Raw genomic sequence first — 7,814 nt, 5'->3', positions numbered from 1 at the left:
CCTGAGAACCCCCGATCTCGTCTGATCTCGGAAGCTAAGCAGGATATGGCCTGGTTAGTACTTGGATGGGAGACCACCTGGGAATACCAGGTGCTGTAAGCTTTTCCCCTCTTGCTTCTATTACCATGGTCTTGTTATACATTACTAGTGTTTTATTTGAAACGCAACATAGATGAAGTAGTATAAGTTGTCTTGATGAGAATTCTGCAATCGCTTAAGGTCACACTACCCTGAGAATGCCCGATCTCCTCTGATCTCGGAAGCTAAGCAGCGTTTGGCCTGGTTAGTATTTGGATGGGAAACCACCTGGGAATACCAGGTGCTGTAAGCTTTTCCCCTCTTGCTTCAATGACCATGGTCTTGTTACACGTTACTAGTCTGTTATTTGAAACCCAACATAGATGAAGTCGCATAAGTAGTCTTGATGAGAGTTCTGCAATCGCTTACGGTCACGCTACCCTGAGAACGCCCGATCTCGTCTGATCTCGGAAGATAAGCAGGGTTTGGCTTGGTTATTACTTGGATGGGAGAGCACCAGGGAATACCAGGTGCTGTAAGCTTTTCCCCTCTTGCTTTTATGACCATGGTCTTGTTATACGTAACTAGTGTGTTAGCAGAAACCCGACATAGATGAAGTCGCATAAGTAGTCTTGATGAGAGTTTTGCAATCGCTTATAGTCACACTACCCTGAGAACGCCCGATCTCGTCTGATCTCGGAAGCTAAGCAGGGTTTGGCTTGGTTAGTACTTGGATGGGAGACCACCTGGGAATACCAGGTGCTGTAAGCTTTTCCCCTCTTGCTTCTATGACCATGGTCTTGTTATCCATTACTAGTGTGTAATCTAAAACCCAACATAGATGAAGTCGCATAAGTAGTCTTGATGAGAGTTCTGCAATCGCTTACGGTCACACTACCCTGAGAACGCCCGATCTCATCTGATCTCGGAAGCTAAGCAGGGTTTGGCCTGGTTAGTACTTGGATGAAAGACCACCTGGGAATACCAGGTGCTGTAAACTTTTCCCCTCTTGCTTCTATTACCATGGTCTTCTTATACATTACTAGTTTGTTATCTGAAACCCAACATAGATGAAGTCGCATAAGTAGTCTTGATGAGAGTTCTGCAGTCGCTTACGGTCGCACTACCCTGAGAACGCCCGATCTCGTCTGATCTCGGAAGCTAAGCAGGGTTTGGCCTGGTTAGTACTTGGATGGGAGACCACCTGGGAATACCAAGTGCTGTAAGCTTTTCCCCTCTTGCTTCTATGACCATGGTCTTGTTATACGTTACTAGTGTGTCATATGAAACCCAACATAGATGAAGTCGCATAAGTAGTCTTGATGATAGTTCTGCAATCGCTTACAGTCACACTACCCTGAGAACGCCCGATCTCGTCTGATTTCGGAAGCTAAGCAGGGTTTGGCCTGGTTAGTACTTGGATGGGAGACCACCTGGGAATACCAGGTGCTGTAAGTTTTTCCCCTCTTGCTTCTATGACCTTGGTCTTGTTATACGTTACTAATGTGTTATCTGAAACCCAACATAGATGAAGTCGCATAAGTAGTCTTGATGAGAGTTCTGCAATCGCTTACAGTCACACTACCCTGAGAACGCCTGATCTCGGAAGCTAAGCATGGTTTGGCCTGGTTAGTACTAGGATGGAAGACCACCTGGGAATACCAGGTGCTGTAAGATTTCCCCCTCTTGCTTCTATTACCATGGTCTTGTTATACATTACTAGTTTGTTATCTGAAACCCAACATAGATGAAGTCGCATAAGTAGTCTTGATGAGAGTTCTGCAATTGCTTACAGTCACACTACCCTGAGAACGCCCGATCTCGTCTGATCTCGGAAGCTAAGCAGGGTTTGGCCTGGTTAGTACTTGGATGGGAGACCACCTGGGAATACCGGGTGCTGTAAGCTTTTCCCCTCTTACTTCTATGACCATGGTCTTGTTGTACATTACTAGTGTGTTGTTTGAAACCCAACATAGATGAAGTCGCATAAGTAGTCTTGATGAGAGTTCTGCAATCCTTTAAGGTCACACAACCCTGAGAACGCCCAATCTCGTCTGATCTCGGAAGCTAAGCAGGGTTTGGCCTGGTTAGTACATGGATGGGAGACCACCTGGGAATACCACGTGCTGTAAGCTTTTCCCCTCTTGCTTCTAAGACCATGGTCTTGTTATACATTACTAGTGTATTATCTGAAACCAAACATAGATGAAGTCGCATAAGTAGTCTTGATGAGAGGTCAGCAATCGGTTAAGGTCACACTACCCTGAGAACGCCTGATCTCATCTGATCTCGGAAGCTAAGCAGGGTTTGGCCTGTTTAGTACTTGGATGGGAGACCACCTGGGAATACCAGGTTTTGTAAGCTTTTCCCCTCTTGATTTATGACCATGGTCTTGTTATACGTTACTAGAGTGTTATCTGAAACCCAACATAGATGAAGTCGCATAAATAGTCTTGATGAGAGTGTTGCAATCGCATACAGTCACACTACCCTGACAACGCCCGATCTCGTCTGATCTCAGAAGCTAAGCAGGGTTTGGCCTGGTTAGTACTTGGATGGGAGAACTCCTGGTAATACCAGGTGCTGTAAGCTTTTCACTTCTTGCTTCTATGACCATGGTCTTGTTATACATTACTATTGTGTAATCTAAAACCCAAAATAGATGAAGTCGCATAAGTAGTCTTGATGAGAGTTCTGCATTCGCTTACGGTCACACTACCCTAAGAACGCTCGATCTCGTCTGATCTCGAAAGCTAAGCAGGGTTTGCCCTGGTTAGTACTTGGATGGAAGACCACCTGTGAATACCAGGTGCTTTAAGCTTTTCCCCTCTTGCTTCTGTGACCATGGTCTTGTTATACATTGCTAGTGTATTATCTGAAACCCAACATAGATGAAGTCACATAAGTAGTCTTGATGAGAGGTCAGCAATCGCTTACGGTCACACTATCCTGAGAATGCCCGATCCCGTTTGATCTCGGAAGCTAAGCAGGGTTCGCCCTGGTTAGTACTTGGATGGGAGACCACCTGGGAATACCAGGTGCTGTAAGCTTTTCCCCTCTTGATTCTATGACCATGGTCATGTTATACGTTACTAGTGTGTCATCTGAAACCCAACATAGATGAAGTTGCATAAGGAGTCTTGATGATAGTTCTGCAATCGCTTACAGTCACACTACCCTGAGAACGCCCGATCTCGTCTGATCTTGGAAGCTAAGCAGGGTTCGGCCTGGTTAGTACTTGGATGGGAGACCACCTGGGAATACCAGGTGCTGTAAGCTTTTCCCCTCTTGCTTCTATGACCATGGTCATGTTATACGTTACTAGTGTGTAATCTAAAACCCAACATAGATGAAGTCGCATAAGTAGTCTTGATGAGAGTTCTGCAATCGCTTACGGTCATACTACCCTGAAAACGCTCAATCTCGTCTGATCTCGGAAGCTAAGCAGGGGTTGGCCAGGTTAGTACTTGGATGGGAGACCACCTGGGAATACCAGGTGCTTTAAGCTTTTCCCCTCTTGCTTCTATGACCATGGTCTTGTTATACATTACTAGTTTGTTATCTGAAACCCAACATAGATGAAGTTGCATAAGTTGTCTGGATGAGAGCTCTGCAATGGCTTACGGTCACACTACCCTGAGAACGCCCGATCTCGTCTGATCTCGGAAGCTAAGCAGGGGTTGGCCAGGTTAGTACTTGGATGGGAGACCACCTGGGAATACCAGGTGCTTTAAGCTTTTCCCCTCTTGCTTCTATGACCATGGTCTTGTTATACATTACTAGTGTGTCATCTGAAACCCAACATAGATGAAGTCGCATAAGTAGTCTTGATGATAGTTCTGCAATCGCCTACAGTCACACTACCCTGAGAACGCCCGATCTCGTCTGATCTCGGAAGCTAAGCAGGGTTTGGCCTGGTTAGTACTTGGATGGGAGACCAACTGGGAATACCAGGTGCTGTAAGCTTTTCCCCTCTTGATTTATGACCATGGTCTTGTTACACGTTACTAGAATGTTATCTGAAACCCAACATAGATGAAGTCGCATAAATAGTCTTGATGAGAGTGTTGCAATCGCATACAGTCACACTACCCTGAGAACGCCCGATCTCGTCTGATCTCGGACGCTAGGCAGGGTTTGGCCTGGTTAGTACTTGGATGGGAGACCACCTGGTAATACCAGGTGCTGTAAGCTTTTCCTCGCTTGCTTCTATGACCATGGTCTTGTTATACTTTACTAGTGTGTAATCTAAAACCCAACATAGATGAAGTCGCATAAGTAGTCTTGATGAGAGTTCTGCAATCGCTTACGGTCATACTACCCTGAAAACGCTCGATCTCGTCTGATCTCGGAAGCTAAGCAGGGTTTGGCCTGGTTAGTACTTGGATGGAAGACCACCTGGGAATACCAGGTGCTTTAAGCTTTTCCCCTCTTGCTTCTATTACCATGGTCTTGTTATACATTACTAGTTTGTTATCTGAAACCCAACATAGATGAAGTTGCATAAGTTGTCTGGATGAGAGCTCTGCAATGGCTTACGGTCACACTACCCTGAGAACGCCCGATCTCGTCTGATCTCGGAAGCTAAGCAGGGTTTGGCCTGGTTAGTACTTGGATGGAAGACCAACTGGAAATACCAGGTGCTTTAAGCTTTTCCCCTCTTGCTTCTATTACCATGGTCTTGTTATACATTACTAGTTTGTGATCTGAAACCCAACATAGATGAAGTTGCATAAGTAGTCTTGATGAGAGCTCTGCAATGGCTTACGGTCACAATACGCTGAGAACGCCCGATCTCGTCTGATCTCGGAAGCTAAGCAGGGTTTGGCCTGGTTAGTACTTGGATGGGAGGCCACCTTGGAATACCAGGTGCTGTAAGCTTTTCCCCTCTTGCTTCTATGACCATGGTCTTGTTATACATTACTAGTTTGTTATCTGAAACCCAACATAGATGAAGTTGCATAAGTAGTCTTGATGAGAGCTCTGCAACGGCTTACGGTCACACTGCCCTGAGAACGCCCGATCTCGTCTGATTTCGGAAGCTAAGCAGGGTTTGGCCAAGTTAGTACTTGGATGGGAGACCACCTGGGAATACCAGGTGCTGTAAGCTTTTCCCCTCTTGCTTCTTTGACCCTGGTCTCGTTATACATTACTAGTGTGTTGTTTGAAACCCAACGTAGATGAAGTCGCATAAGTAGTCTTGATGAGAGTTCTGCAATCCCTTAAGGTCACACAACCCTGAGAACGCCCGATCTCGTCTAATCTCGGAAGCTAAGCAGGATTTGGCCTGGTTAGTTCTTGGATGGGAGACCACCTGGGAATACCAGGCGCGGTAAGCTTTTCCCCTCTTGCTTCTATTACCATGGTCTTGTTATACATTACTAGTGTGTTATTTGAAACCGAACATAGATGAAGTCTCATAAGTAGTCTTGATGATAGTTCTGCAATCGCTTACGGTCACATAACCCTGAGAACACCCGATCTCGTCTGATCTCGGAAGCTACGCAGGGTTTGGCCTCGTTAGTACTTGGATGGGAGACCACCTGGGAATACCAGGTGCTGTAAGCTTTTCACTTTTTGCTTCTATGACCATGGTCTTGTTATACATTACTAGTGTGTCATCTGAAACCCAACATAGATGAAGTCGCATAAGTAGTCTTGATGATAGTTCTGCAATCGCCTACAGTCACACTACCCTGAGAACGCCCGATCTCGTCTAATCTCGGAAGCTAAGCAGGGTTTGGCCTGGTTAGTACTTGGATGGGAGACCAACTGGGAATACCAGGTGCTGTAAGCTTTTCCCCTCTTGATTTATGACCATGGTCTTGTTATACATTACTAGAGTGTTATCTGAAACCCAACATAGATGAAGTCGCATAAATAGTCTTGATGAGAGTGTTGCAATCGCATACAGTCACACTACCCTGAGAACGCCCGATCTCGTCTGATCTCGGAAGCTAGGCAGGGTTTGGCCTGGTTAGTACTCGGATGGGAGACCACCTGGTAATACCAGGTGCTGTAAGCTTTTCCTCGCTTGCTTCTATGACCATGGTCTTGTTATACATTACTAGTGTGTAATCTAAAACCCAACATAGATGAAGTCGCATAAGTAGTCTTGATGAGAGTTCTGCAATCGCTTACGGTCATACTACCCTGAAAACGCTCGATCTCGTCTGATCTCGGAAGCTAAGCAGGGTTTGGCCTGGTTAGTACTTGGATGGAAGACCACCTGGGAATACCAGATGCTTTAAGCTTTTCCCCTCTTGCTTCTATTACCATGGTCTTGTTGTACATTACTAGTTTGTTATCTGAAACCCAACATAGATGAAGTTGCATAAGTTGTCTGGATGAGAGCTCTGCAATGGCTTACGGTCACACTACCCTGAGAACGCCCGATCTCGTCTGATCTCGGAAGCTAAGCAGGGGTTGGCCAGGTTAGTACTTGGATGGGAGACCACCTGGGAATACCAGGTGCTTTAAGCTTTTCCCCTCTTGCTTCTATTACCATGGTCTTGTTATACATTACTAGTTTCTTATCGGAAACCCAACATAGATGAAGTTGCATAAGTAGTCTTGATGAGAGCTCTGCAATGGCTTACGGTCACACTACCCTGAGAACGCCTGATCTCGTCTGATCTCGGAAGCTAAGCAGGGTTTGGCCTGGTTAGTACTTGGATGGGAGACCACCTGGGAATACCAGGTGCTGTAAGCTTTTCCCCTCTTACTTCTATGACCATGGTCTTGTTATACATTACTAGTGTGTAATCTAAAACCCAACATAGATGAAGTTGCATAAGTAGTCTTGATGAGAGCTCTGCAATGGCTTACGGTCACACAACCCTGAGAACGCCCGATCTCGTCTGATCTCGGAAGCTAAGCAGGGTTTGGCCTCGTTAGTACTTGGATGGGAGACCACCTGGGAATACCAGGTGCTTTAAGCTTTTCCCCTCTTGCTTCTATTACCATGGTCTTGTTATACATTACTAGTTTGTTATTTGAAACCCAACATAGATGAAGTTGCATAAGTTGTCTGGATGAGAGCTCTGCAATGGCTTACGGTCACACTACCCTGAGAACGCCCGATCTCGTCTGATCTCCGGAAGCTAAGCAGGGTTTGGCCTGGTTAGTACTTGGATGGGAGACCACCTGGGAATACCAGGTGCTGTAAGCTTTTCCCCTCTTGCTTCTATGACCATGGTCTTGATATACATTACCAGTGTGCAATCTAAAACCCAACATAGATGAAGTCGCATAAGTTGTCTTGATGAGAGTTTTGCAATCGCTTACGGTCACACTACCCTGAGAACGCCCGATCTCGTCTGATCTCGGAAACTAAGCAGGGTTTGCCCTGGTTTAGTAGTTGGATGGAAGATGTGGGCCCTAAATTGGTGATCAATATATGCTATATTACCTTTATAATAGTATATTTGGATAAAAAGTCTAGAGTTCACTAAGTTCTGTTAAAACAGGTGTCTGACCCTATCTCTGAGGCCTGTACAGTCTGTACCAAGGCGTGAGGTGCTGGAAAAAAGCCCAGACGTTGCTGACTCAGCTTTCTCTCACGAGAAGAGTGCCCAAGTGAAAAACAGGTGTGCCAAAAGCCCCCACCGTTGTTCACCCAGATACTGTATAAAAGAGCATGTATTCCTTTGTGTGGTCAGAAGACTGAAGCTTCCTGGCTGACTTCAAGAACAATAAAAGATCAACTTAGAACTTCGGAAAGACTCGTCTTCTCCTTTCTTTAAACTTGAGGCACTCATCTGTTTTTATCTTCTTTCTTTTGAACTTAAAACTTT

General features: G+C 45.5%; 20 non-coding genes and 12 pseudogenes across 20 annotated transcripts in view; all 32 read left to right on the top strand.

Moving 5' to 3' along the window:
* LOC125790623 (5S ribosomal RNA) overlaps positions 1–102 on the top strand; it is a 119-nt gene extending 17 nt beyond the window's left edge. The window contains exon 1 of the ribosomal RNA XR_007430415.1: positions 1–102. This exon is cut by the window's left edge and continues 17 nt beyond it. This is a non-coding gene — a ribosomal RNA (5S ribosomal RNA).
* Positions 103–212: 110 nt separating this feature from the next.
* LOC125790758 (5S ribosomal RNA) lies at positions 213–331 on the top strand (annotated as a pseudogene).
* A 110-nt stretch (positions 332–441) lies between these two features.
* On the top strand, positions 442–560 carry LOC125790752 (5S ribosomal RNA; annotated as a pseudogene).
* Positions 561–670: 110 nt separating this feature from the next.
* Positions 671–789, top strand: LOC125790534 (5S ribosomal RNA). The gene has a single exon (XR_007430326.1). It is a non-coding gene; the product is annotated as a 5S ribosomal RNA (ribosomal RNA).
* A 110-nt stretch (positions 790–899) lies between these two features.
* LOC125790658 (5S ribosomal RNA) lies at positions 900–1,018 on the top strand. Its single transcript, XR_007430450.1, has one exon. It is a non-coding gene; the product is annotated as a 5S ribosomal RNA (ribosomal RNA).
* Positions 1,019–1,128: 110 nt separating this feature from the next.
* LOC125790628 (5S ribosomal RNA) lies at positions 1,129–1,247 on the top strand. The gene has a single exon (XR_007430420.1). It is a non-coding gene; the product is annotated as a 5S ribosomal RNA (ribosomal RNA).
* Positions 1,248–1,357: 110 nt separating this feature from the next.
* LOC125790601 (5S ribosomal RNA) lies at positions 1,358–1,476 on the top strand. The gene has a single exon (XR_007430393.1). It is a non-coding gene; the product is annotated as a 5S ribosomal RNA (ribosomal RNA).
* A 110-nt stretch (positions 1,477–1,586) lies between these two features.
* LOC125790272 (5S ribosomal RNA) lies at positions 1,587–1,695 on the top strand (annotated as a pseudogene).
* A 110-nt stretch (positions 1,696–1,805) lies between these two features.
* LOC125790453 (5S ribosomal RNA) lies at positions 1,806–1,924 on the top strand. Its single transcript, XR_007430245.1, has one exon. It is a non-coding gene; the product is annotated as a 5S ribosomal RNA (ribosomal RNA).
* Positions 1,925–2,034: 110 nt separating this feature from the next.
* On the top strand, positions 2,035–2,153 carry LOC125790777 (5S ribosomal RNA; annotated as a pseudogene).
* Positions 2,154–2,263: 110 nt separating this feature from the next.
* On the top strand, positions 2,264–2,382 carry LOC125790741 (5S ribosomal RNA; annotated as a pseudogene).
* Positions 2,383–2,491: 109 nt separating this feature from the next.
* Positions 2,492–2,610, top strand: LOC125790754 (5S ribosomal RNA; annotated as a pseudogene).
* Positions 2,611–2,720: 110 nt separating this feature from the next.
* Positions 2,721–2,839, top strand: LOC125790761 (5S ribosomal RNA; annotated as a pseudogene).
* Positions 2,840–2,949: 110 nt separating this feature from the next.
* LOC125790645 (5S ribosomal RNA) lies at positions 2,950–3,068 on the top strand. The gene has a single exon (XR_007430437.1). It is a non-coding gene; the product is annotated as a 5S ribosomal RNA (ribosomal RNA).
* A 110-nt stretch (positions 3,069–3,178) lies between these two features.
* Positions 3,179–3,297, top strand: LOC125790556 (5S ribosomal RNA). Its single transcript, XR_007430348.1, has one exon. It is a non-coding gene; the product is annotated as a 5S ribosomal RNA (ribosomal RNA).
* A 110-nt stretch (positions 3,298–3,407) lies between these two features.
* Positions 3,408–3,526, top strand: LOC125790661 (5S ribosomal RNA). The gene has a single exon (XR_007430453.1). It is a non-coding gene; the product is annotated as a 5S ribosomal RNA (ribosomal RNA).
* Positions 3,527–3,636: 110 nt separating this feature from the next.
* On the top strand, positions 3,637–3,755 carry LOC125790627 (5S ribosomal RNA). The gene has a single exon (XR_007430419.1). It is a non-coding gene; the product is annotated as a 5S ribosomal RNA (ribosomal RNA).
* A 110-nt stretch (positions 3,756–3,865) lies between these two features.
* LOC125790605 (5S ribosomal RNA) lies at positions 3,866–3,984 on the top strand. Its single transcript, XR_007430397.1, has one exon. It is a non-coding gene; the product is annotated as a 5S ribosomal RNA (ribosomal RNA).
* A 109-nt stretch (positions 3,985–4,093) lies between these two features.
* Positions 4,094–4,212, top strand: LOC125790738 (5S ribosomal RNA; annotated as a pseudogene).
* Positions 4,213–4,322: 110 nt separating this feature from the next.
* LOC125790597 (5S ribosomal RNA) lies at positions 4,323–4,441 on the top strand. Its single transcript, XR_007430389.1, has one exon. It is a non-coding gene; the product is annotated as a 5S ribosomal RNA (ribosomal RNA).
* Positions 4,442–4,551: 110 nt separating this feature from the next.
* Positions 4,552–4,670, top strand: LOC125790718 (5S ribosomal RNA; annotated as a pseudogene).
* A 110-nt stretch (positions 4,671–4,780) lies between these two features.
* LOC125790716 (5S ribosomal RNA) lies at positions 4,781–4,899 on the top strand (annotated as a pseudogene).
* Positions 4,900–5,009: 110 nt separating this feature from the next.
* LOC125790620 (5S ribosomal RNA) lies at positions 5,010–5,128 on the top strand. Its single transcript, XR_007430412.1, has one exon. It is a non-coding gene; the product is annotated as a 5S ribosomal RNA (ribosomal RNA).
* A 110-nt stretch (positions 5,129–5,238) lies between these two features.
* On the top strand, positions 5,239–5,357 carry LOC125790270 (5S ribosomal RNA; annotated as a pseudogene).
* A 110-nt stretch (positions 5,358–5,467) lies between these two features.
* Positions 5,468–5,586, top strand: LOC125790663 (5S ribosomal RNA). Its single transcript, XR_007430455.1, has one exon. It is a non-coding gene; the product is annotated as a 5S ribosomal RNA (ribosomal RNA).
* A 110-nt stretch (positions 5,587–5,696) lies between these two features.
* Positions 5,697–5,815, top strand: LOC125790682 (5S ribosomal RNA). The gene has a single exon (XR_007430474.1). It is a non-coding gene; the product is annotated as a 5S ribosomal RNA (ribosomal RNA).
* Positions 5,816–5,924: 109 nt separating this feature from the next.
* Positions 5,925–6,043, top strand: LOC125790724 (5S ribosomal RNA; annotated as a pseudogene).
* A 110-nt stretch (positions 6,044–6,153) lies between these two features.
* LOC125790676 (5S ribosomal RNA) lies at positions 6,154–6,272 on the top strand. Its single transcript, XR_007430468.1, has one exon. It is a non-coding gene; the product is annotated as a 5S ribosomal RNA (ribosomal RNA).
* A 110-nt stretch (positions 6,273–6,382) lies between these two features.
* LOC125790626 (5S ribosomal RNA) lies at positions 6,383–6,501 on the top strand. The gene has a single exon (XR_007430418.1). It is a non-coding gene; the product is annotated as a 5S ribosomal RNA (ribosomal RNA).
* Positions 6,502–6,611: 110 nt separating this feature from the next.
* Positions 6,612–6,730, top strand: LOC125790486 (5S ribosomal RNA). The gene has a single exon (XR_007430278.1). It is a non-coding gene; the product is annotated as a 5S ribosomal RNA (ribosomal RNA).
* Positions 6,731–6,840: 110 nt separating this feature from the next.
* LOC125790649 (5S ribosomal RNA) lies at positions 6,841–6,959 on the top strand. The gene has a single exon (XR_007430441.1). It is a non-coding gene; the product is annotated as a 5S ribosomal RNA (ribosomal RNA).
* A 110-nt stretch (positions 6,960–7,069) lies between these two features.
* Positions 7,070–7,189, top strand: LOC125790641 (5S ribosomal RNA). The gene has a single exon (XR_007430433.1). It is a non-coding gene; the product is annotated as a 5S ribosomal RNA (ribosomal RNA).
* Positions 7,190–7,814: the final 625 nt, after the last annotated feature.

This window comes from Astyanax mexicanus, unplaced genomic scaffold, assembly GCF_023375975.1.
Source record: "Astyanax mexicanus isolate ESR-SI-001 unplaced genomic scaffold, AstMex3_surface scaffold_35, whole genome shotgun sequence".
NCBI lineage: Eukaryota > Metazoa > Chordata > Actinopteri > Characiformes > Acestrorhamphidae > Astyanax > Astyanax mexicanus.
This window is presented reverse-complemented; position numbering and strand designations above follow the sequence as displayed.